This window comes from Podarcis gaigeae (genome assembly GCF_964106915.1).
Source record: "Podarcis gaigeae genome assembly, chromosome: 1".
In the NCBI taxonomy this organism is placed as follows: domain Eukaryota; kingdom Metazoa; phylum Chordata; class Lepidosauria; order Squamata; family Lacertidae; genus Podarcis; species Podarcis gaigeae.
In genome coordinates, this window is record NC_139678.1 from 54547851 (window position 1) to 54574065 (window position 26215).

Sequence of the window (26215 nt, forward strand, 5' to 3'; positions counted from 1 at the left end):
GCAGTTCTCTAGGGTTTCAGATGGGAGTTTTTCATGTCCTACTTAGAGATGCTCAGGACTGAACATGGGACCATGTGCTGTACCACAGAGCTACTATAATGGCTCATTAACATTTGTTAGTCAGCATTTGAAACTTCCATTACTGAACATAAGCAGTGAGCTTACATGTGTGAAGCATCTTTGGTTTTGGGAAAAGTAACGTGACAGATGTCATTCCTTCTTGTTGGTAGTCACAGATCAGAACTGGCCAGACCACAATTGTTGCCAAACCATCAGCTGCTATCCATACTTGCTTCTAAAGGTTCCCTTTCCATTTCAAATGCTATGCTTTACATCTGGGGTCAGCAAACTTTTCCAGCAGGGGGCCAGTCCACTGTCCCTCAGACCTTTAGGGGGGTCGGACTATATTTTGAAGGGGAAAAAATGAACGAATTTCTATGCCCCACAAATAACCCAGAGATGCATTTTAAATAAAAGCACACATGTAAAATAAAAGCTCATGTAAAAACACGCTGATTCCCGGACCGTCCGCAGGCTGGATCTGGCCCCTGGGCCTTACTTTGCCTACTCATGCTTTACATCTTTGCACAGTTCTTTCCCTAACTCCTAGTTGATGGAACTAGCTTATTGCTGTTACTACATGCTCTCCAAAACTTTGTATTACTTTTTGAGCTTCTTAAGATGTTTGGAGCACTAGCTCACATTTGGCAATGTATCTGATGAACAATGTGGTAGGGATAACAATTTATATTTCTTCATTATTCTAATGAGTGTGTGTGATTTTCAGTACTAGGAGAAATATGAGTTGTTGCTCTCATCCTTTATCTTCCTTATCCGATTGCTATCTACTTATTGCTATCCAATTGCATCACCCCAAAATAACAACTATCCGTAAAACATGCTAGGCACAATCCAGAGAACAATCTGAAGTCCCGTGGGTTTCAGTGTAAGAGATACTACTTCATTAGGCCCAATTTCCCTATTGACATCAATGTGGCTTAAAAGTGCTTCCTTGGCTGGCTTAGCCCTACTGTTTATGTGAAAGTAGAATGTAATTGTATCTCTTTAAATACTGCAGCAAGCAAGACAAATGGGCTGCAGGCTGTACTCTAAGTCTCTTTATCTGAAGCATTCTGGTATCAACAGGACAATGGAACCTTAGTGGGTCTAATTTTCCATTGCCTTTGCAGCTGCAGAGTGTTTACATTTTGCATTACATAATGCAAAGTAAATGCAAACTACGGAGAGCATCATTGCAAACATGTGTGTCTTCCTTAAATCTAAATAGTGCCAAGGGAAAGCTGGTGAACAATTTAAGCTCTAGTATCTTCTGTATGGTTGTCAGATTTCCTTGCTTTCTTTCTTCTCATGGGTTGTCTCCGCAATAAGGCTGTTAAAGCATTCTTTAAATAGTGTGGTGCACTTTAGCAGTAGCAAGCCTTTACATGCACTATTATATTAAAGCACTTTACAGGCAATGAAGTAATTGCTTTAAGTAGAGTGTGATCAATTAGGGCTGTGTAGGAATATTTAAGTAAGTAAGCCCTGGGTATGGTTTGAATGGACCTTGTGTGTCAACTGTCTCTTTAAGAGCCATGCCTGATCTCCCCTCCCTTCTCCATGTGATTTCATCTTTAACTCAATGGGGACTAGTTGGAATCTTATGCTGTGTACACATTACCATTTACTCCACCTTGGACTGCTGGTATTTGAAGCTGAGTACACATGACGGTAGCCACAATCCTTGGGTATCTTGTAGCTTCTTGAAAAGTAGTCCTGTTTGATGAGCTATACCTCAGACCAGCTTTCTTCTGATTAGAAAACTTAAGCTGAGGTGTGTACATTTCAGGCAGCAGTTGCACATGAGCAAGTGACAGATAGCAGCTCCAGTGAAGTGGAGTTCAGCATGTGGAAGCAAATCAGGTAATGGGCACTGGGTGGAGACCTCTCTGTCTGCTCGCTGGTCTTTTCAGCAGTATAAGAATATGACTTGGAACCCATCAAAGGGGGTGCCTGTATAGTAAGTTCTGTTGTTCAGCAATAAATGCAACTATTCAAGTTCTCCTGATTAGGACAGACCTGTGGCATTGTTTCATCACTGTTTTCCACTGAAGGTAGCTTACAGCTAAAATAGAAACAGCTAAAAAGCAATAATTAAAAAAAAATACACACACACATGCAGTGGTGGCTGCATGCTAGTACTTTGGCTCATCTTCATTGATGCATGGATGTCTCTTAGTACAAATCCGAGGAATACTGCTCCACACTTCTCATATTTATTGACTCAGTTACTCCGTGGCATGGATTTCAGAGCTGTTAGACTTTATGGAAGAATTTGTGGCTCTGATATCCCACTCCACGTACTGGTATAACATTATGGGAGTATCGAAAAACATATAATCCACTTAATTACTCTGAACATGTGTGCATGAGAGAGTTTGTCTGCCTATATTTCAGTCCTGTAAATTGTTTAGGCAGGACATTTCAGCACCTGTGTGTGGTTCTGAGTGTCTGCCAAAACTTATTTTTCCTTTAACCAAGGATTTGGAAGAACTTGTTTCCCTCTTCTGTGCATAATAGCCTTCCAAATTCTGATAAAAAGTAATATGGTTTGTTTCCCTGTGTGTCTGTCAGGGGCTGGCTGGCTGCTGAGAGCAGTCAATATTGGCTAATGACACTACTGTATCAACCAGCTTACTTTCAGTAGTCATGATGCTTTTTTTGAAAAATTGCAGATTGATATGGGAATAGATTGATCTCCTCATCCCTGCTTGTGGCACAGGGACTAAAGAGCTGGAGTTTGGCACACAGACCTGGTTTAGGCCTTCACAGTACTCTTTCAACGTCTGATAAAACGTTGTTTAGACCAGCCTACCCAGATGCTTAGAAACTTCAGGCAATTTTAATCTGTTTCAGTATTTTTACTTTTGCATGTTTTTAAAAGTATAGTTGTGGATTTTTCTTGATTTTACTGCTTTATCTTTTTTAAAAAAATTGATAGTCACTTTCAAGTAACAAAACATACCTATATTAGGAAAACAGAGCTTAATAGTTGTACAGAAAAGAAAGAAAAGTAGTGGCCGAAGGTTGCAGTTTGAGACGTTCCAAGAAAGGCAATCAAATGAAAGTGTCTCTCCATAAGGTTTCAGAAGTTGATGGAGGGTGAAAGCCATGTTTGATTGTCTTAACAAAGTCAATAAAAGGATACCATGTTGTATAGAAGGCGTGAGTCTTTTCCCTCCCAGATCAATATTCCTTTTGTGAAATGGTTAATTAGTCCTTAAGCACAATGTCCCATACTTGTGAAATCCAGGCTTCAAAACAACAACAACATTTAATTTTTAATTTACCGTAATTTTTTTTGCTACTCAGGCTGCAGTTAGTAAGTGGAGAACAATGTCTTTATTGGTTATGTTCTTAATCTGAAGAGTAAAATAAGATAGCAGGGCTAATTTTCGGTCTGGTTGTAGCAATTGTTCAATTAATTGTTTGAAAAACGTTTTCTCAAAAGGGAATAATTTTGGGGCAAAGCCACCACGTGTGTACTAGATAAATTGCATTCCCGCAAGCAAAGATTGAATGTGTTATTACTAATTCTATATAATCCAGCTGGGCACATGTACTAACAATGTGCTATCTTTAAAGCATTTTCTTGAGTTCTGATTGAGATTGATCCAAGTGGTAGTTTATTCCAGGCTTGTTCCCAGAGTTGTTCCTCTAATTCTTCTCAAAAAATATTTTCCCCGTTTTAGTTTTAATGAAGTGAGAGGAAGTGTAGCCAATTTTGTGAGGCTTTTATATACCGTAGTTGGGAGATGATTCCCTTTCCTAATGGGAAAATGTATAATCTGGTGTATCTATAACCAGAGACATGGTATATCTCCCAATATAAAATTTATTTTTGCAGCTGCAAGGAGCTTTTGTTCAGTGCAGAAGTCACTGAGTTTATATAATCCCACCATTTCCCATGTAGCAAATGAGGCTGATTTGGCTGCTGTGTGAAAGAAACAGTTATTGAAACCAAAGGGGAATCAAAAGGTAAACGTTTCAGTCTCCATTGCTTCCATATGGTCAAATCTGATTTTAGAAAGGGGTTAATAATGTCTTCTGGTGCCTTGTTGTCCATTTTCTGACAAGGGAATAAAAGCATAATGTCGTTACCTCTATCATCTTCCAGTTTTAACCATGGGAGCTGGCATAAGCCTTGTAAAATCGAAAGGTTATTGTGCAAGTGAACAGAGTCTTTATACCATTTTAGGATAGGTATCGCTATATCTCCTCCTTTTGTGACCCTTCTTTCTTGACCAGGGGTTGGCAAAGTTTTTGTGGGTTGGGCCGGTTCACAGTCCCACAGATGCTGCAGTGGGCCTGAGTGTGTGTGCGCATGCACGCACGCATGTGCAAACACTATTTCTGGCGCTACCTCCGGTGCAGAGGAGGCGTGCACAGCCTCCCATTGGCTGCAGGAACTTCCTGCAGCCAATGGGAAGCCAGCCAGCATCACAGAAGGCAGTCCCCGCTCCGCTCTGGGCCGGTTTATCATGGTTCACGGGAGCCAACCAAGCGGGTGACGGGGGTCCCTGAAAAGGCGGTGGGGGTCCATGGGCCAGTTAAACGACCCCCATGGGCTGCTTGTGGCCCATGGGCCTTAGGTTGCCGCCCCCTGTTCTTGACCCTATATTTTTTGGCAGCTATTAACATGAAATATGGGTGTGCTTATTGGTGAGACTTGGAATAAGTAAAGATGGCTGCAGTAACAGCATCATTTTTTTGCTATAGAAGCTTTGCCCAACCATGAGAATGTTAGCATTAACCAGTTTTTTTTTTAGCTTAGTTGTTAATTTTTTTTATCAAGGGCATAAAGTTCAATTTTTATAGTTTAGATAAATTCTTAGGTATGTTCACTCCCAGGTATTTAAAGTAGGTAGTAAAGGTAAAAGGTAAAGGACCCCTGGACCAGTCCAGACCAGACCAGACCCCTAAGTCCAGTCATAGGTGACTGTGGGGTGGGGTGCTCATCTTGCTTCAGGGGAGCGGGTGGCGTTGTGGTCTAAACCACTAAGCCTCCTGGGCTTGCTGATTGGAAGGTTGTTGGGTAGGTAGTAAAGAGTTTCAGGCTAGTTGTTTTCTGACTTTGCCGTTGTAGGTTTGACAGGGTGCATATACACTCACTCAAATTCGATGAAGTTAACAGTGAACTCAGATATCTTGCTATATATAGCAAATTGAGGCATGACAGCAAGTAATGAGGTTTCAAGAAGAGAAAGGAATAGCACATCATCATCTGTGATCATATTGATAAGATGGGTTTTTCCAAATAAATCAAAACCTTTTACAATTACCATTTGCTTCCAGTGCCAAAGCTCAGGGTTCTATGGCCAGGCAAACAGCAGGGGAGACAGTTGGCAGCTCTGCTTCATGCTCTGGCCAATGGGAAATGTCAAAGAGCATTCCCCATTCACGAAAACCAGGGTCACTGATTCATAGTATAATTAATCTTTTGTAAGCCACTTCAGGTTTGTTTGTTTTTTATAATCAAGTATTGATTTTATGAAATAAAAAAAACAAAACTAAGTTTTGAACATCTCCTATAGAGAGGTGCATGGCTAAATGGGATTTTCAGATTGCAGATTGCTGGGTTGGATTATCAATTGGAATGACAGAAAGAGAAAGTGTGATCAAGCCTTTACCCTCTTTCGACAGTTTCAGTGTAACATCTGAAACAGCAGCTTGGTAACCTCCCCCCCAGCAGAGATGCTTGTCTACTTTATTCATCCCACACGGCAGAGATGCATAAGTCAATATGTTGGGCATTAAATCAGAAGCGTAGCTGGGAAAGTGTAGGAATCGCTTGAGAATCCTGTTTCTGACTGCTTCCTTTTATGTCCAAGGCCAGCCTCAATTGCACTGTTCGGGATATTTGATTATAGGTTCTATTTACTGTGCACTCTGCTTTTGCTGTGGATGTGTATTGTAGGCAGTTCTTTGCAAACCTACTTGCCACAGGTGACAGGAATCAGGCTGCTGATCACAAGCTTCTTTTCATGTTGAACCAAATAAATGTGTACTATTTGGATTCCATACACATAGAGTGTGCTTTCAGCAAACCCACTAACTTGACTAGTTCAGGATTCATATACCTTGGCGTGACTGGGACACCCTATACTATTGAATATGTGCTTTTTAAAAAAGAGAGGATTGTATCCATTACTCAGAATTACCTGAAATGTGAACATAACCATTTGGGGTCAACAATCACATAGTTATTCTTAAATGTGGGTAAGATTGTCTTATGGGTAGCAAGACAAGCAGAGTATATTTAAGGTTTGGTGCTCAGTTATTGCAAGAAATGCCTAAAGCCCTTTCAATAATAAATAATAGTTTAAAGTATAGTAATTAACGTATTTCAGCGCATTCAGTTTCTGTGGGAATGAAAGAGATCTGAATTAGGTTTCCTAGTAAGATATTCACTCGCAACACCATATTTGCAGAGAACTCAAGGCTGATGTTAGTCTAAGCTCATTAAATAATGCTACTGGCATGTGCAGATAGAGAAAGAACTCCTGCTGATTCTGCCATAGTTTCTCAATGGAGGAGTGATTACAGCTGATTAAAAGCAATGAGCAGGGTTTCCTACGTTATGGCCTTCATTAGGAAATTTATTGTTTTGCTGGTTCAGAATCGGACTGTAGGACATGAATGGGTAAAATGGCAGAATCCAGTAACACACCTGCCTTTCCTGAAATGATTGCCAAGGATAGAAGAGGTCAAATCCAATACTATCACATTAATAATATTGATTGAGAAAGTTTTGTGCTGCACCTTCTTGTATGCTAGTACTGTTTGAGGTCATGTGTACATTCCTATGCTGCCTGCTAGGTGCATAATGCATTTTGGGGAGGTATAGGTAGAATGCATTTGAGTCTCATTTCATGATAGAGATTATCTCAGGCCTTGTGAAGCTACATAGCAATTGCAATGTAAGATGAAAAACTAAATGTTGTCCAATCAAGCACTGGATAACCATAGACCCTACAACTGCATCACTGCTTCTCACTACTGGAAGATATTATAGATTCCACCCCCCTGCAGTTTCTACCTCCAGTGCGGATTTACATGTCTTTGAACAAGTACAGTGAACTTTGAACTTTGAACTTCGAACAGTGGTACTTTGGGTTACATATGCTTCAGGTTACATACGCTTCAGGTTACTGACTCCGCTAACCCGGAATATTACCTCAGGTTAAGAACTTTGCTTCAGGATGAGAACAGAAATCGTGCAGCGGCGGCGCAGCAGCAGCAGCAGGAGGCCACATTAGCTAAAGTGGTGCTTCAGGTTAAGAACAGTTTCAGGTTAAGAACAGACCTCCAGAACGAATTAAATTCTTAACCCGAGGTACCACTGTATTGTAATGCAATGGAGAGATTACCTGCCCCCATATCACACATATTCAAATAATAAAGAAGTGTCATACGATTTCTTGTATGAAGAAAGATATAAGATTTCTTCTTATATCTCCTGTAATAAGAAATAAAAGTTCTAGTAAGTTCATCTGTATTCAAATGGGTGGGGGCAGGGTGGTGTTCGGTCTAGATCTCACACTGGCTTCACAAATATTTTTTGCACAATTCCAAAAAAAATTATCACACCACCACCCAACTCCCATGAGCTCTCTCAACCTCCCACCATGAGTCCCTGAATATTCTGTTCCACAACTGCCAATCTTTCCCGCATTTTCTGATGGTGGCTGTAGTGAGATTTTGCTGGAGGCTCGCTCTTTCCTTCCCTCTAGACCCAAAGGATTCATTTGCAGCCCAGGTGCCAGGACCCTGGTATGTGAACTTTTCTCAGGGTAGCTGAGCAATTTGGATGCTAGATGTTGTTGGTGCAAGAAGCTTTGGGACTTGTAGTTTCGGCAGCCCCCTCCTTCCTGCAACCCGTTTTCCAGGAATCAGCTTTTCAAAGCAGATGCTTCACTGAGATTTTTCTGTTGCTTTCCTTGGCCCTGAGGCATAATTCCATTAGAAACGAGAGGGTCCCCCATGAGATGTGGGCTTTTACTGCAAAGCAGCAGAGTTTTATTTCTTCAAGGAAAGATTTTGAAAGCAGGGTGTGAGCATATTTTCTGAGCCTCAGATTGGCTCAGGAGATAAATTTCCATTAAAAAAAAGTCGGGGGCAGGTACACAGTTTGGGAAGCTCTGGAATACAGTGCTTTCCCCTGATACCTGGGTGGTGATGTTTGCTAGTCATGCCATTCTTCTCTTTGCTCAGTTGTAGCCTTTTCTAGAGAGGATGGTCTTGGCCTCCATTATCTGTGCATTAATTGAGCACCCTTCCTCAGACTGGACTACTGCAGTGGTCCCTACTAGATATGTGTGAAAATGGCAACTTGAAATTTTCCAAAGAGAAACTGGGGAAGCCATTTTATGTAAATTATCCAAGGGGAGGAGAGATTATCTAGCACTTTCTTGGGGTTGGAAAAGCTCAAATACACAGACAGACAGACAGATAGACAGAGGAAATGATGGAGGAGGAGATGGACTTATTTGTCCCCCTGTAAATTACCAAAATGTTCCCCACCAAGAACTGACAACAAAATTGAGGAAAACATTTGCCCCACTCTTAAATTAGAAACATTTTATACCCTTTATAATGTCATGTGCAATGGGATTTTTTCAGCATCCTGTATTACCTTGGACATGTCACCTTTGGTTTCTATACACTTATTATTTCACAATTTTGATTGTTATGTAGTATCTTCCATTTGTTTTGTGATGGTTTCAAGGTCCTTTTGAAAGCATTTTGGACTTGCTTAATTGCTTGCACTCTTAAGTATTCAGTAGTTTGTCTCTTCACATTTCTCTTTTTGTGTTTTAAAAGCCCAGGGTGTGATTCATGTTAGTTTGCAAGTCTTGATGTGAGCTTTTTAGACTCAGGGTTAGGATTTAAGTCCTTCCCTGCAGTTAGAGAACTAAAAATAAAGGAGCATTATTTTGCATGCCCTGGCTGGATCACATGTCCCAGGCAGATGATGTTTGTGGTGAGCTTTGCAATCTGCTACTCCCACTGGGGCCTTTTCTATTGAATGGACTAACTGAATGAGTCAGTTCCATGGCTCTCCAGGAATTTTCAGCAGAATAATTGACAAATGATCTGCAAAACATTTCCCCCCCAGCGTGCATTAGATCAAGAAATATCAATGAACAGTATATGATCCACAAACCAATTGAAATGATGTACTTATTTTTGTTTGTGTGGAAGCATGTGATGAAACAAGCATAGGTGAGTTGTGGACCACAGCCCTAAAGTTTAATGGTGTATGGGGGGGTATAATATTTATTTACTTAATTGTGCATATTTTATAATTGAGTTATGCTTGCTGCATGGGGATGACTTCATTAGTAATTTTCTTTGCACTGATCCAACACAGTGGATTTGTAATAATTTAGTACAGGATGGTTCTTGACCATGCTTGCTGGAGCTGGTAGCAGTTGCAGCCCAACAACACCCGGTAGTCCTGTGGCACGCACTGGCAGAAACTTCTAGTACGGTGGGAGAATGTTAGGGCTGTGGCAAACTCAGTTGGCAGCTTATATTCACTTCATTGTCTGTCCCAGTCTGACAAGAGCATTACTGTGATGCACTAAGTAGAAACAATCTGTTGTAATCAATGGAGAGCTCAACACTTGCACTCACATTTTCCCCTCCAACCACCAACTTCATTGATCCTCTTCAGGCACTCAGGTTCATGGTCAATGTAATAAACAAGGGGACAAGGAGACTAGTGTGTCAGCTCTGGTCCCATTGCCCATCTTGTGGCCGTCCATGTGTTCAAGAGTGACTGTGTGAAGCAGAGAGCCTTCTCCATCTGCTTAGGTTCCCTGTGCATTTTAGAATCCTGTTTTGTTCCAGAGTTGTAAAATGTGTTATGAGTCTTCATGGTTATAGAACAGGCTTCCTCAAACTCAGCCCTCCAGATGTTTTTTTGGCCTACAACTCCCATGATCCCTAGCTAGCAGGACCAATGGTCAGGGATGATGGGAATTGTAGTCTCAAAACATCTAGTGGGCCAAGTTTGAGGAAGTCTGATATAGAAGGTTCCTTGCTTTATACAGTTTCCCTCAGGAATTGTGGAGAAAGCAAAGATCGCTGGTGGTGGACTGGAGACCACACACTCACCCCTGCAGCCCTCTCTCATGTGTTAATGCAGAATCTCAACACATGCAGAGGGTTATTGAAGGTGGGATTCTGACTCACTTGAACTCCATCATGGCACAGTTCTGGGACTATATAAGGACCCACAAAGGAGCACAGTTCTTATGTCAAGATGTGAAGTGCATTTCTACACCAGTCAACCCTCTTGTCTTGCAAGCTGCAGCATACAACAGAGAATTCTTATAACAGGGAACCTGAAGAATTTGCTGAAAGGGATTACTTTGTACAAATAACAGACAGCCAAGGCTAAGAACAAAGAGGTTGGAGCAGGCAAATAACATTCCTCTCAGAATACTTACAGAGGCTGTACTGTGAGACCAGCAAGTGGCAGGAATGCCAGCTCCACCACTGCAACCAGGACTGCCCAACGGAGATACTACACACAGGTAAGCAAAATAAGGGCTTAGCAGGGTTGGGGGAGGCCTATGCCCCAGAACTGACCCCTGGACACCTTTCATTCCTTCCCTTGGCTCCAAGTGGTGCCTAGAGCACTCACACATGCATGGTCATTCTGTCCTCCTATAATGTGGAAAGTATCTCCCATATTGGGCAAATAACTACTGTGCAGGAAAGGCAATGCTGTTGGAGAATGCCAATCTTGACCCATGAGGCAGGGTGAAGTAGCTGCCTCAGGCAGCAGAAGTCCCCAAGGCAGTGCCTTGCCTCGCTGGCACCTCTGCCATTGGGGAGAAAGCAGCACCAGCATTGGTATCAATTTCTGGGGACATCTTGCTAGAAATCAGTGCCAATGCCAGCACCTCTTCTGCAGCAGTGGTGGCACGACGGTGCAGAAGTGGCAGGGTGGGATGGTACTTCCCAACTTGCCTCATATGGCCAAATGGGGTATGTCGGCCGTGGGGAATGCAGAACTCACATACACCCAGGTAAGTTTTCATCACACATTAGGGAAGGTTCTGGGTAGCCTTGCTTAGGGACTATCAAGCACATCTTCACTGCTTGCTACCATTGGTCAAGAACACATGATTATTATCCCCCCCCCCCTTGCAGGCTCAGAATCAGGAGATGATGGAGCAGAACAAGATTGCTGAAGACCATTCCAGTGGAACTTCCTACATTGAACTTGAGGAGTAAGTATTGCCTGGGTACGTTGTTTTGACACACCAATTGGGGCTGGAAGAGCATGCACAATGGGAAAGCACTTGGGCTGCAGCATTCCTAAGCACACACTTGTGAACCCCAAAGGAGCACATGAAGCTGCTAGCCATTATTCAGGACTCTCCTCATCTTCCTCTTTTCTCTCTACAGGCAAACTGCAGAAGCAAGGATGTTCCTTGCCTTGGTGCTGGGCACACCACAAGCAAGACCTACAGCAGCAGTGACCAAGAGGAAGCCAGCTGATCCTATCAGGGTTTCCTTCTTTTACCTCCATTAGTTCCTGCTAGTTGCAGAAGTGCATAGCAGACAGGAAAGGAACTGATGGAGTACAGCATTGCCTAGCTTATGGATGTGATGATGGGGAAAGCTGCTTTGTTTCAGAGGCATAAAGGCCAGGCAAGAGCAAAAAGTTTGGCAATCCTTTTTTTTAAAGTGATGCTGTCAGCACTTACTGTGCCTACAATTAACAGTGTGCAATAAAAACTGTGAGTGTCCCCTTTGCGCTTCTGTATTCCTAATGGTGAGTTGATAAGGAATATGCCTCCCATTGTTACTTGTCAGATGTTTTCAGAATAGGGCATACACTACTACATGGAAACAGGTTCTTCACCACCACACCAGGACAGAAGAGAGTGAGATAGCCCCCTCAGGGGCCTATGCTGGGAGGGTAGGTGTTCTAAAGAATGTTATCTTGAATTAAGAAACAATCCTCAGTGTAGTCCATGGGTAGGCAAACTAAGGCCCGGATCCGGCCCAATCACCTTCTAAATCTGGCCCACGGATGGTCCAGGAATCAGCGTGTTTTTACATGAGTAGAATGTGTCCTTTTCTTTAAAATGCGTCTCTGGGTTATTTGTGGGGCATAGGAATTCATTCATTTCCCCCCAAAAAATATAGTCCGGCCCCCCACAAGGTCTGAGGGACAGTGGACCAGCCCCCTGCTGAAAACGTTTGTTGACCCCAGGTCTATTCAGCTTCTGTGAGAGGAATTGGCGGTGGCAGTGGGGACAAACTTTGTCCAAACAAAATTCAGAAATACAAAATCCATACATCAAAACTGGATTCAGAAATCAAAAGTGGATTAATGGAGAATTGCTATTGCCATCGGTTTCTCTTTGGCAACAAGATAAGGTATTTTGGAATTCCAAAACCTGAGGAGACATTTCAAAGAGGCAAAGCTGTAAGTTTCTAGTCCATACTTTCTTGAACTGAATCATCTGCCATTGGATAAAACAGATAGCTTGGGATTAAATTTGTCTCCAGAAAAAATGAGTTTTACACTTTGATGGCATCTTCTATGGAATTTCTCTATGTTCTGTTTCTGCCCGGATGTCATACACAGTTATTCAGCATCACCATGATATACAGGGTGTCAGCTGATTCCTTGGGGATAATAATAAGAGATTCTTGTTCTTATATAGATACCCAACTCAAATTTCTTGATTTATGTAACTTTAATTTTCGTTAACATATTGAGTTTTCAACATTCCATAACACAATAAAAGTATATTGTACCAAAGAACAAGAACAACAAACCATGTGGTCATTAAGGAGGAAGAAAAATGGTAAAAATAAGCCAACAAATAGGGATTAATTACTCTCGGTTCATGAATCAGGACAATGCTAGTTGGATCCACTGTGAAGCTTTGGCAAATAGAAGGGGCTGAGATTCCCCCAAGGCTTACACTGGAGAAAGGGGTGGTGGAAGGTGATTTTGGCTGATTGCCCCTTTCCCTTGTAGTCACAAACACTGCTCCAGAGAGTGCTCCAACCTTCCAAAGTAGGGGGTTTTTTTGGGGGGGGGCTGCAGAGGGTGAATAATTGGTAAAAATGACCTCCATCCTTGTTCCTCAGCAGAAATGCTTAGTGAGCAAATTAACAGGAATGGGGAAGGGCAGTACACCTGCTTTGCATGCAGAAGGTCCCAGATTCAATGCATGGCATTTTGGAAAAGCCTCAGCTAAATTGCCAGTAAGTAAAAACAAAATTGCTCTAGTGGACCAATGATCTGATTGGGTATAAGGCAGCTTTCTGTGCCCTTTTATAACCAAACCCAAGGAAAATAAGTTACACGTGTCCTAAGACAATGTTATACATACTGGGTAGGACAGTGTTCTGCTGGTTGTTATCAGTAAATAATAATATATAATGGGGTGAGATTTAGAATGTCTTAATTTTAACACCACCAGTATAGAAGTGCATTTTTCTGTCTTGGCATGATTCGAAAGAAATGGTTAATTTGTACTTAAATTAATTTGTCTTTTATTTGCAAGATTAGCAGTCTCTCTCTAAATTCTCCAGTACGACATGTTTTCTTTGGCATTTGTTTCCCATCTGTTAGGTTTTAAAGTTGACTAGCTTGATTTGTTTTGCAACCTGGCTTGTGCTTGTTTGTTTGATTGTTTAAGGAATTAATTAGGTTGAAGAATAAGAACTTTCAAATCTGCACAAGTTTAAAAGAAAGACAATGGGATGCAGTGGGTCGGCAGTTGGGCTCAGACTGGGGTGATCAGGCTTCAAAACCCGACTCCATCATGAAGCTCTCTTCATGGACCAGTCTCTCTCAGCTTAACCTACTTCACAAGCTCCTGGGGGGGGGGGGAGAGAAAATGAGGAGGGTCATGTAAAGCCCCTAGAGCTCATTGGAGGAAATGTGGAGATTTTATATATATATATATATATATATATATATATATGCAGGTTTTGGTGTCCTCGGGTGTCTTCCCGTGTAAAAGTTGGGGTGTCTAGGCTAGACACCCCAACTTTTACACGGGAAGACACCCGAGGACACCAAAACCTGCATTCCTGTACCCGTGAAAATCTACGAAAGCATATATATATATATATATATATATATATATATATATATATTATATCTGAACACACTTACTACCTGCAGAAGAAAAAAGCATGTCTCCATATCTCTCATGTCATCCTCCACACATCTCCAAAGCAGTGTCTAGATTTAATACAGCAAGACAAGAAACATTAGTTCCTACCCATGTGGTATACATAACTCAGATTTACACCACCTGTGTTCTAGCTGCCAGCCCCCTGTTTCATTGCATGTAAGTCACTGGAGTTCAATGGGGAGTTACGTGATCCACATTACTCAGTGCGAGTTCTGACATGGAGCTTCTATGCCAGGGGTTTTTGTGCAGGGCCCACTGCTTTAGCACTTTTAGTGTGTACACATTCTGGCAAAACCTTAAAAATGATCATTTATAGTCTTTCAACCATCAGGGCATCACGTCTAACCTTTTCCTTTAATGGAGTATGTGAGAAAAATTATACTGTACATATGTGGGAAGCCTGTGTATTTTACTTAAATATTAGTGTCTTGTCACCTGCTAGAGCTAAGAAGATATGCTTTTTTGCTGACACTAGATTTTTGCTAGAGCTGAAGAGAGCCAACTAGCCCTGTTTCCTTCCCTAAGGCAATATATATGGCATGCCTGGAGCATTCCTACAACCTTTGTAGTCAGTTTATTGCCAGAATCTTCAACTTCTTTTTATGGTTGCTCCTCTACATATTTTATCATCCTTGAAACTTCTCATTCAGTGATCCCTCTCTAATTGTGGCTCTACAAAATGAAAATAGTATGTGAGAATTTCCTTTCCTTTTGTATTTTTTTGGCTTTCCATTTTTGTTATCACATATTCTTTTTCCTCCCTCTGCATAAACAAAGAAAGTTTGATTATGGGTTTATACATAAGACTCCTCCTTACAAATTTCTGTGAAAGGCTTATAAAATAAAATCAAGAGCAAGTGAAAATAATTGCAATTAAAAATTTAAGAATACAAGAAGATGCAGAAATACAAAAGTCAAAACTTCATCAGGGACTGATTTGATCAGAACAATGGGACATGCTTCTTGCTAGATATATATAGAGATGTTTGGTTAAGGCTTTGGCTCAAATAGGAATCCCTAACTGTAATTTGTAATTATCAATGATAATTTTTCATAACAATTGCCTTTGGGGGTGGTGTGCGGCTTATGTGAGAGAGAGCCATCCATTTGCTTTGTGTTGTCTGGCACACCTGGTCTCTATTTGTGGTATATGGTAATTTGGCTTACCTAAACTGATTGAGAGACCAGGAACTGGATGGAAAATCCTCCCTTGGTAGAATTTAATGTGTAGTTGTACATTACAATTCTAGGGCATTTTCAATTAATGTTGAAGGAAGCTGGAAAATCTAGCAGAATATGGAGAAGGCTAGGTTAGAACATAATGCGCTAGCTCTCAGGCACAACAAATCTTCAACCTGGGTAGAACATTCAGTCACTTTCTGAATGGACACAGTCCTAGCAGGACTGATTGCATTTTTCTCTCCTAAATATCTGAATTTCCTCTAATATTCTTTTGCTGGATTAGTTCTGCTCATGTAAATTCATCCCAGCTCAGCTGAATGAGTCAATGAAAGCTGGAGGGAGGGAGGGAATCCAATCAGAAACATGTTTCTGTTCATCAGTCCTAAGAGGAAGTCTGAAAAGGAAGAGGAAGAGAACAGAGGAAGAGCAGAGATGTGCTGAAATAGAGATGAATCCTTTTCTAGCCTGTATCAGAGTTGTTGATTAACTTCCTATTTTCCTAGATCAGAGAGAACACCACATCTGGTGTTCTGAATGTACCCTGCTCAAAGTAAAGGGCATAGTGCTTAGCAATCCTTCTGCCTGGATGCCAGAAATAGTATCTGAACTTTTAAGCAAAAAGATAATATATAGATGCGTCCTATGAGGTCATAAGCAAAAGATGGCTAATCTCTTTGAGGTACATAGCAACTGAAATACAAAAAGAAAGAGGGAAGAGATAGCTTATCATGACATTACTATGAAGCCTGAAGGGACAGGTAGATGGTGTGATTAGGAATAACAAGAATCCCAACTGACGAGTGAAATGTTAAGGTCCCAAGGTATTCTACAGAACTGCATGCTGTTAATCGGTGTATTTCCATCTTAGTCCTTGCAACAGTTCAGGTTATTAGAAGCCAGAGGCAAGTCAGGCAATCCAGCCTCAGAAGGACATTTACTGTGCTAGCATATTTCTTCACAAGCCTTTAACCTAAGTGATAATTAAGAGGTGAAAAATGTGCTTTGAATGATCTCTATAGAAGTGTGCTTGTGATATATGCTGGGCGTAATAATAATCTACACTCGGGTGAAAATGCCTCCTTCATATTACTTTCAAGATGTGATTAGAAACCTTTGTTTTCTAAGCAGGGTAAATAGTTGGCCTGGGAGAACCAAAATCTTATTTTTGCCTGCCTAATGGAGTGCTGGTTGAAATGGAGTGACCCCAGATACACTCCTCTGAGATCCTTGGGGTTGGGTGGAATACAAATGTTATAAATAGGCATTGTTTTTTTGGCTGTAACCTGTGCTGGGGGTTAAAAGAACCTTTTAACATCATAATTATGTCTTCAGATCTTCAGTGCAGGAGAGTCTGTGTATTTTACAAGACGAAAGGAATAAATTTCTAGGAAAGCCTAAGTAGCTGCAAACAGCTGTACCGAATCTTAAGCAGTCCTTTTCCAATATTGGCCATTATCTGATGCTATGGAGAACAGAACAATTATGTGGTACTCTGCCCCCTGTTTCTGACAAATTAACGTCCAGAAATTTGAGGCATGAGGATGGAAGGGCTTGATCCTTTGACTTCCAGTCTTGATTTCTAACACCTCTTATAGTTTTCTCAGCTCATTTTTTAATCTGTAATTTTAATTGATTTTGGGGGCAATGTAACAATGTAACAATCATATATCCAGTTTACCCTACCAGCCGTCCTTCCCTAGTCCACCCCAGTCTCAGGGCACCCCTACAAAAATGGGGAAAGTATCTGAGCGGTTAGTAGTTCATTCAAAAAATAAAAATTACCCAGTCTTCACTGCTAAGGCATTTTACATCCCTTGTGTAGTTGCTTTTGCATTTTAAAATCAGTCCATAAAAATTACCTTTATAACATCTATGCAGCCAGAGTTAATCACTTTTTAAAAAACCCATTAATTTTGGTGGGAGAGACTTAAGCATGTGTTTAATTCCACCACTGAAATCAATGGGACTTATTACGAGCATTATTCCTTGGCTGGATGGATCACACTTACCATAAGGACAGTTGCTTGTTGCATTCAGTACTGTATAGTTCAGGGGCTGCGTTAATTTCTAGGTCCTAGTGCCTAGTCTAGTGCCAACAGTTCCTGGATCAACTATTTATTGTTCTTTAGAAAAATGTACATATTTCAAAGAGTTCTGTCCCACTTTCCCCATATACATTGTTGTTTTAACTGCTATAGCACACAAGCCTCTGTGCCACAAAAGCCCGTGGAGATGATAGGATTAGCCTGTAACCACCTGTTAGTTTACAGTTTGTGATAATATAGTACTTAAATAAATTTGGTTTGCAGAAGAGAGGGAGAAATACAGAACACTGGTTTTAACACTTGTGTACTTTATGTATTGTTATTGTTTCTGTTCATTCATGTGTGATATAGAGGATCATATCCTGAGAGTCCACACTAGGTGTCGTGCAAGAGGCTTAGGCCTCTTACCGTATGTGAGATGAATCAATGGGGTGGCATACTGTAGTGATGTTGAGGGGGGGGGAGGGAATGAAATGGATAACTGGGTTTTCTAGAATTGTTGGATTGGCTATATCCAATCCACTCCAACTGAAATTCAGGGACATATGAACCCTAAGACTTTGAAAAAATGCTGATTATTACTATTTAGCTTTTCTGTGAGACTTGGTTCTTACATATACAACAAAGCAGATAATTTATAAAACCATTTCCAGAGTAATATAGTACTTTTACACCATATTTAGACGCTTGCATGTATGCTTGTCCATTTACAAATCATCTCCACCCTCAGCAACAAACATAACTAGCATGTCAGAGAGAAGGCAACCTTATATGCAGGGGATTGCTTTATGGTATTTGAGAGCATTTAGACAAGTAAATCCCTCACACACAACCTGAAGTAGTGCAGTCCAAAACTAGGTTTAAATTCTGTCTTTGAGACCCGAGCAATGTGCCAAAAATAAATTTTAAAAATGGAGTTTTCTATTTTTTGTTTGTTTGTTTGGCAGTGCACTTAACCAGGCAGTCTCCTTATATTTTGCTTACTGTGTAAGCATCACAGATACCTAGAAGTTGTTTCAAACATGCCATAATGGTTTTCTCCTATGAAATGAAAGCTGACTTGGGAGGAGGGTGAAATTACCAATGCAGCAGCAGCAGAATCAATCTGGTGATTCTCATTTGTACGAGGGTCTTACACCTGAGATGGAACTGGGATAATTTGTCTGGAAGGAAAAAGAAGGTTGATCAGTGGAATACGCTGGGATTTAAATCTAGGTCATTACTCAGCCCTTAGTCAGAAAACAAAACGGTAACTTTCAACAGTGCTGCAGTTGCCATCATGTGTGCTAGAGCTTACAAGTCCTAAATCCAGGTGTTGCTTTTATGGTATTTCTCAAGAAAGCAAGGTAGGAAACTCAAGGCTGAAATTTTCAGAAGGGTTTGGCTGCCAAAATCAGTCAAGCTAAGGTGAATTATTAATACAGAAGAAATTCTATTATATCTAGGTGATGAAACTGGGGTGAATTCCAAAGGCGCAGACTTAATAGCATTGCACTCAAGGTCAGTGGTTAATGACTGTAAATCTGGAGTGGCTTGATTAGTAATTTCTTACTTCAAATACTCATCATGCATAATGGAATTGGGGTCTAATGCCGTCAATTGTTGGAGATCTGGAACTAGGGTGAGATGTTCACATTTCAGAGAATTAAAATTTGCTGACTGAATCCTCCTTAAAATAGCTAAATAAAAAGTTATTTTAAGAAGCTCCAGCCCCACTCCCCAGTTCCTGGCCTGCAGTTATTTTGCTTGACTTCACATACACACACACCTTTTTGTGTGTGGTTTAAAATATTAAACCTAGATTATTCAGTCTGCTTGGACAGATTTCACTATGGAGGATATCTGCATAGCCTTCTGATACAAGAGGCGACACACATTCCCTTCCAATCAATAAATGTGATTTAGCTTAGCTGTGTAGTTGCATGCATGGCTAGATCTGTTTTATATAAAGGCAACAGTTTTGCTGCCTCCCAATCCAGCCCTGATAACATAAGGGACACTTTCACAATGTTTGTGTGCAGAATTTCTTATTTCTAGTCACCTAGCTTGTGTTTTTTTTTAATGTTTCATTTCCTCAAATGCAAACTATATGTAACTTGATATGTAAGGGCCACTGATTTATCCATTCTGATATCTGCCTAAGTCAAAGAAACTGGAAAATTGTGGATAGGTTAACAAGAAGGGAGCAATGTTTTATTTATTATTAAATTTCTATCCTGCCTTTCCTCTCAAAGGCGAACAGAGCAGCCATACACAGTTAAAAACATTGAACATTTTTAAACTTTTGAAAATACATCTAAGCACAGCACGTAAGTTCTAAGATGCCCAAACCCATCACATCTGAGCACTAAATACCTGGATGAACAGGAATGTCTTTAGATTTAGTCTGAGACTATGTACACATCATACATTTAAATCACATCTATCCCAGCCCTGCGGAGCTGTGGTTTATGCCTCACAGAGAAGAACTCTGAACAAAATACAGTTTTCAGGATTCTTGGTAGGGGGTAGGGGGTGCTTTAAATGTATAGTGTGTATGTATGTGGGGACAATGCATGTTGCCAAAGGGGGAGTCCCATAATTGGGGCATAACCATGGAGAAATATAGGCAATTTCTATTCTGCTCTCTAGCCCTTAAAGTGGCTTTCAGATTAAAATCACAATATAAGAATAAGAACAATGAGATTAAAAATAAACGCTTCACTTGATTACTGAAACACAGAGGAATTAAAAAAGCCATCCACCTTGAGAGAGGGGAATTGAACCTCTTTTAGGAGGAAATTCTGCAATCTGGGTGCTGCGACCAAGAAGGACTGCTCTTGTGTCTCTGCCAAGCACGTTTTTGAATGTAGTGGAACACAGAGCATGGCCTCAGATGCATTGCCTGGGCAAGTTCACTCTGAATTGTGCCCATAAATTAACTGGAAGCCAGCACAAATGAAAAAAAGTGATATACCAGGAACCACTTGGATTGCTGCTTTTTGCAGGATCTGAAGACTCCAAACAATCTGCAAATGTAGACCCACATAGAGTAGTCCAATCTGGATGTGACCAGAGCATAAGTGACAATGATCAAATCTGCAAGACTGGGGAAAGGAAGGAGCTGATAAACATCTCCAGGACATCCACCAGGACTTCCAGGAGCAAACACAAGGTCCAGGCATAAGCCATCCAGCACAAACCATAACTCCAAACCTAGGTAATCTCTCCTACATTGAAGTGATGGACAGCACCAATGAATTGATTGGATGAAGTCCACATGCAATCCATCAATGTGCCCAGGCAACAGTTCAGGTGCTAGGAAAGGAAGCAAGCTATCTTCAACGTATCTATCTTCAACATATAGAATACCTGTTATGAACATACCACCAGTATGTTTTATGTAAGGAACAGCTCTGCCCATATGAAGTGCCCTGGACCCTGTGATCATCAACAGAGCCCTGCTTGGGGTGCCTCCTCTATGAGAGGTCTGGAGGGTAGCAACCCAATAACAGGCTTTTCTGTTACAGGTGGGTAGCCGTGTTGGTCTGCCATAGTCAAAACAAAATAAAAACCAAACCTTATGCCAAAGGATAAACGGACATAAATCGGACATCAGGAATCACAAGACAGAGAAACCAGTAGGAGAACACTTCAATCTCCCAGGACATTCTATACAAGATCTCAAAGTAGCTGTTCTATTACAAAGGAATTTCAGAAATAGACTGGAAAGAGAAGCTGCTGAATTGCAACTTATTACCAAACTTAAAACCATGGAGAGACCTGGTCTGAACAAAGACATTGGATTCTTATCTCATTATACATGACAAAGCCATTTTTCACCTTCTCACCCCTTACTTTTTCCTGTAAGACCTATTGCAGTCGTTAAGAGTCGTCAACAGGCTCATCACAGCTATCTGCCAATCACCCATTCCCACCACCCTTCTGAGTAATACCCCTCCCCACCTTCTCACTATATAGAAGGGTCTGGTGACTTCTGTTTCAGTGTATCTGAAGAAGTGTGCATGCACACGAAAGCTCATACCTAGAACTAACTTAGTTGGTCTTTAAGGTGCTACTGGAAGGAATTTTTTTATTTTGTTTAGGCTTTTCTGTGGTGGCTTCCTGCTTATGAAATGCCCTCCCTAGAGAGGCTCACCTGGTGCCTTGTTACGTATCTTTAGACACCAGGCAAAAACATTCCACTTCTCCCAGTCCTTTGGCTAATTAAACAATCTATGAGCTTTTAAATGGTGTGTGTGTGTGGGGGGGTGTTCTTCTTTTGGTTTGTTGCCTTGCTATGTGGTTATGTATGTTTATATTATAAATCACCCTGTGATCCTCGGATGAAGGGCGGTATAGAAATTTAATAAATAAAATTAAAATAATAATTGTATCCTTTTTTGTGAATAATTGCATTGACCACCACTTCTGAAGAGTGAATCAGTGCTTAAGAGAGGATCTTTCCATTTACTGAAATTCATTGCTGGACTCTAACACAAAGATGGGAAAATATAAACTCCAGCATGGATTAGTACTTTGACAAAACCTGCCCTCTAGTTTCTTGGAACTTTTCTTGCTCCACAAAAGAGACGTATTCTGCTTCATTTCTGGCACTTCCAAATCTATTCCAAATTTCATTGAGTGCAGGATTTGGAGTTTCACATAATATTTGTTTATATGCTACTTGTGCATATTGTTGGCTACATTCAAGTAAGAATTTCCAAAACAACCACCATTCATTCATACTAATAAACTGAAATGAGATGCTAAAATGTTTCTATTTTACTTTATATGGAAAGTGTTGGGTGATTCTCCCTCTCCCTCCCCCTTCCCTGCAAGCTAAAGTAGTTCAACATCCTGTTTGCAGTTTTTAAATCACTGAAGTCAATAAACTTTTGCCTGCTGTTCACAATAAATAGGCTTGCCCATACACTGAGTTCTATAATGAATCATTGCTTACAGTACTAAATGGTTCTGTCAAAGAAGTATGCCCATCATTGCTGATACTGTATGGAATCTTGAGCAACAAAAGCTTGTGCTGTGCAGCTAATGGAAATTATTCATAAGTGTCCCCTATTGATCAGATGTTTGGAAGTGTAGGACTTCTTGTTTAGTCTCTCTGCAACTGTGAAATCCAGATGGCTATACTCTCTGCAGCATCGCTTTAGCTATGAAGTTGCAGCTGTCCATAAATGTGTAGCAATATAAATGTTTTAGTGATGAGCTGATTGCTGTGAATTCACTCTTGGTAACTCCAAATGTCCTAAAACTCTGTCAGAATGCATTTTATTTTGGAGAATAAATATGTTGCTGCACTATTTGTTGGCTGGTAATAGTGCCCTTAGAGTTTGTGATTGTTGCCAGTCTCCCAAGATGGGGAGAAATGGAAGGGGAAGCAAAACACAGTAGTAAGTGGACAGCACAAGCAAGGGTATAAAAGAAGTTGTCATCGGTAGGAGATCTGGAGGGGTTGCATTACATACAGTGGTACCTTGGTTTTCAAACTTAATTCATTCCGGGAGTCGTTTGACTTCTGAAACCATTCGAAAACCAAGGTGCAGCTTTCAATTGGCTGTTGAAGCTTCCTGCACTCAAGCGGAAGCCACGTTGGACATTCGGCTTCTGAAAAACATTCACAAACCGGAACATTTACTTCTGGGTTTGCAGCGTTTGGGAGCCGATTTGTTTGGGAGCCAAGCAGTGGCAAAGCTGCATGCTCCACTACTGGGTGCGGAGAGCAAATGGAGGCATGGCGTGCACCCCGGGGGCGTGGTACCTGGCGCTTGGGGGGGCACGGCGCGTGTCCGGGGAGCGGCGCCGCAATGGCATCCTACCAGAATAGTGGTGCTGGGGGCGGTCCTCTCCTTCTGCACTCCTGTTCCTCCTCCAGTGGAGCCAAACCATTCGAGTACCAAGGTACCATTATATTTGTTTGGGTCAAAGAATGACAAAGGGCACTCTAAGATCTTTGCTCAACTCAGGAGAAAAGGTATTTACAGAGATTCAAGCAAATGCTTAGTTTTATAAGGCTGCACTGCTGAGGGAGCATCAAAAGAGAACAGTCATAACTGTCACAAAGAAAAAAGAAGCTGTTATCACATGTTGGGTGAACAACATGCCCAATGACATGGGCCAGATGGCATTTTTCAGGGAATGTTAGTTCTGGGCTTCCATATCACTCTGGGCTTTACTGAACACATAGCCTATAGGCCCTGGAGCATTCAATAAATAATAAATTCAAATAAATTCAAATGTGTAAGCATCTAGGAAAAATGTGAATGAACAGCATAATTTTTAAAGGAGAAATCAGGCTAGATCATTTTGAAAATGTGCAGCTGGAAAGTACTGCTGGCACGTGTGGATTTAAGTGCTGTCTAGCCCAGTCCTGTGCATGAGTTTCTTGCTTTATTTATTCACAGAAGTTGCATTGCTCTTTACAAAGTGGTTTATAATGTAATGAGTACAAAAGTAATAATCAGTGAAAGCCAATAAAATAGCAAAACCACAACAATGCAGCTGAATATATCTGAGCTCTGAAAGATTCACAGATAGGCCAGAAATTATCGTATGAAACTATTTTTACAATACAGAATAAAATGTTCACATAAAAAGGGTAACCACAATGATTGTTTATGGGATCCCCCCCCCCCCCATCCATAAATGCCATATATATATTTAACTTGTGCTTTAGGTTTAACAAATGTACATTGGGGGATGGGAAATATGACATCTGACATTTTATCCCCTACACGTATCTTTAGTCTTTATTTACCTCCTGCTTAGATTTTTATAAGGTCACCCAGATGCCAGTGTGATGTGTGACCTTATAAATTATTATTATATACATATTTAATAAAAAAACCTCAACTATATTAAATGCCAAAGCCATGTATCACAGAATAGTTCTATTAGAGATTTCCCACCACCACCCTAAAAAGAATGATTGAGTGTGAAAATTGTGAACATGAGTAAGATAAACAGCGTAGTCATGCAAAGTTTATTAAAAGGGGAAGGAGGGGTTGGAGCAAGAAAGCAATATTTCTAAAACATCTCTATTTTGTGAGCACGGGCAAACCCCCTTCTGTCCCCCCCCCCCCAGCTCTCCTTAGAAGAAAAGGGGATATTCCTTTCCAAAGCCATGTATTGGCGTATTATAGAGCATGGTCAAAGTCACATATGCATTTATGTTACTTGGTCACTTATATCTCCATGACTTCTACTGCAGAGAGGAGCCCAAAATTTAATTCCCTCTTTTTCTCCAGTGTGATTGTGGTGATGTTGTTCTTTGTAAATTCCTCATCTTTTGGCTCTTTCCGCAGTTGGGTTTGGCAAAATAACAGCTCAGTCAGAGTCAGTGCAGTGGCGGTGTCACATTTTGTGTGCTTTCTGTGTGACTCCAAACAGCACACTGCTCGTAAACAATTGGCACAAGAGGGCTTTGATACTTGTTCCCGATATACTGATCTTTATTTACTGCTTGCAAAAAAAAAAGTTTTTTACATACGTGAGTATTAAAAATTGTATCTCTGCCTGTAGTCTGAAGTGCAATAGTTGATTGTACTGCCTAAGTCTGCATATGCTGGTGAGGCCTCAAATGTCACAGTTAAAACAGGATTTCATTTTTGCCCCTTTATTTGTTTAGCTGCGTACATTATGAGCTATATACCCACTATAATCTGCATCCTGGTTTTATGCATCTTTATATTTTTTCCTTTTCTGAAGGAAAAAGATACCTGTTTCTTTTCCCTCTAAAAATATTGTCAGGGAACTGCCATCAGGGCCAGAGGGAGAGAGCAGGCTCCAGAGGGATTCCAGAGAGCGTCCCGGGATGGGGAGAGGCAGCCCATCTTCTGGGGAAGGGAATCAGTGTAGCACCAGTGGAGAAGGGGGGCAGATGGGGGAATCCGTGAGGTGGTCCCATGACTCCTCGCCGGGGACCAGCGGGGAGAGTAAGGGTCCTCCTCTGCCCACACCCTCCTTGCGCAGAAGGCTTCCGCGCTGGGAGAGTAGGTGGAGACTAGGCGTCAAAGAGCTTCTTTGCTGGAAGAAGTTCAAGAAATGCCCACTGACGGATTCTGCCAGCGATTGAGACAGCCACGGGCAAGTGGCTGTCCAGACAGAAAGGGTTCACTCAGGCAACCCAGCCAGGTGTGGCGCCAGTTTACGCACGAGCAACCCCTAGAACCACTACAAATATGTTGCTCAATCTCAGGCTTCTTAATGAAAGGATGTTGCTATTTTTGCTGGAGGTTTTAATTTAGATCAGCACCCTTCCCTTGGATTTAGTTAAACTTGCAAAGAAGCTAAAGGCCTTGTCCATGTGAGAGGTTACCACACCTATGATGACTACCTTTGTTTATTGTCTCTCTGATATGGCCCAGTTTCCAGGAATTGTCATGACGCTCATATAGTCAACTACTCCCTGATAATAACATATGTTATTGGCATTCGGTGTCTGGACTACTATGCAAGGCATAGAATTATTACCTCTAAGAAGTAATTAAGTTGGCATGCTTATTTGAGTGATTTTATCTTTGTTTGGAGTGGTCTCCAGCATAGAGCTTCTCCTTGATCTGAGGACTTGGCTCATTTACTTCTGCTCTGCAAGGTTTTGAGTTCTCTGTCATAGATGGATTGCCTTTCTAGACCAAGACCCCCTCAGCCCCCCCCCCCAGTATTTTCCATCTGTAAAATAGTTTTCTAGAGTATCTTATAATGCTGAATTCATGTGTTATATAAATAGGTTGTACAGATGACAAC

At 41.1% G+C, this 26215-nt stretch overlaps 1 protein-coding gene across 7 annotated transcripts in view; it reads left to right on the forward strand.

Moving 5' to 3' along the window:
• LRRC4C (leucine rich repeat containing 4C) overlaps window positions 1-26215 on the forward strand; it is a 616943-nt gene that overhangs the window by 499385 nt on the left and 91343 nt on the right. The window contains exon 1 of one of the 7 annotated variants that reach the window (XM_083750678.1): window positions 9084-9285. The exons of the other annotated variants lie outside the window; for them this stretch is intronic. The gene's annotated coding sequence lies outside the window, so the exon portion shown is untranslated. Of the gene's footprint in view, window positions 1-9083; window positions 9286-26215 lie in introns of those variants that run through there. 7 annotated transcript variants of the gene reach the window in all.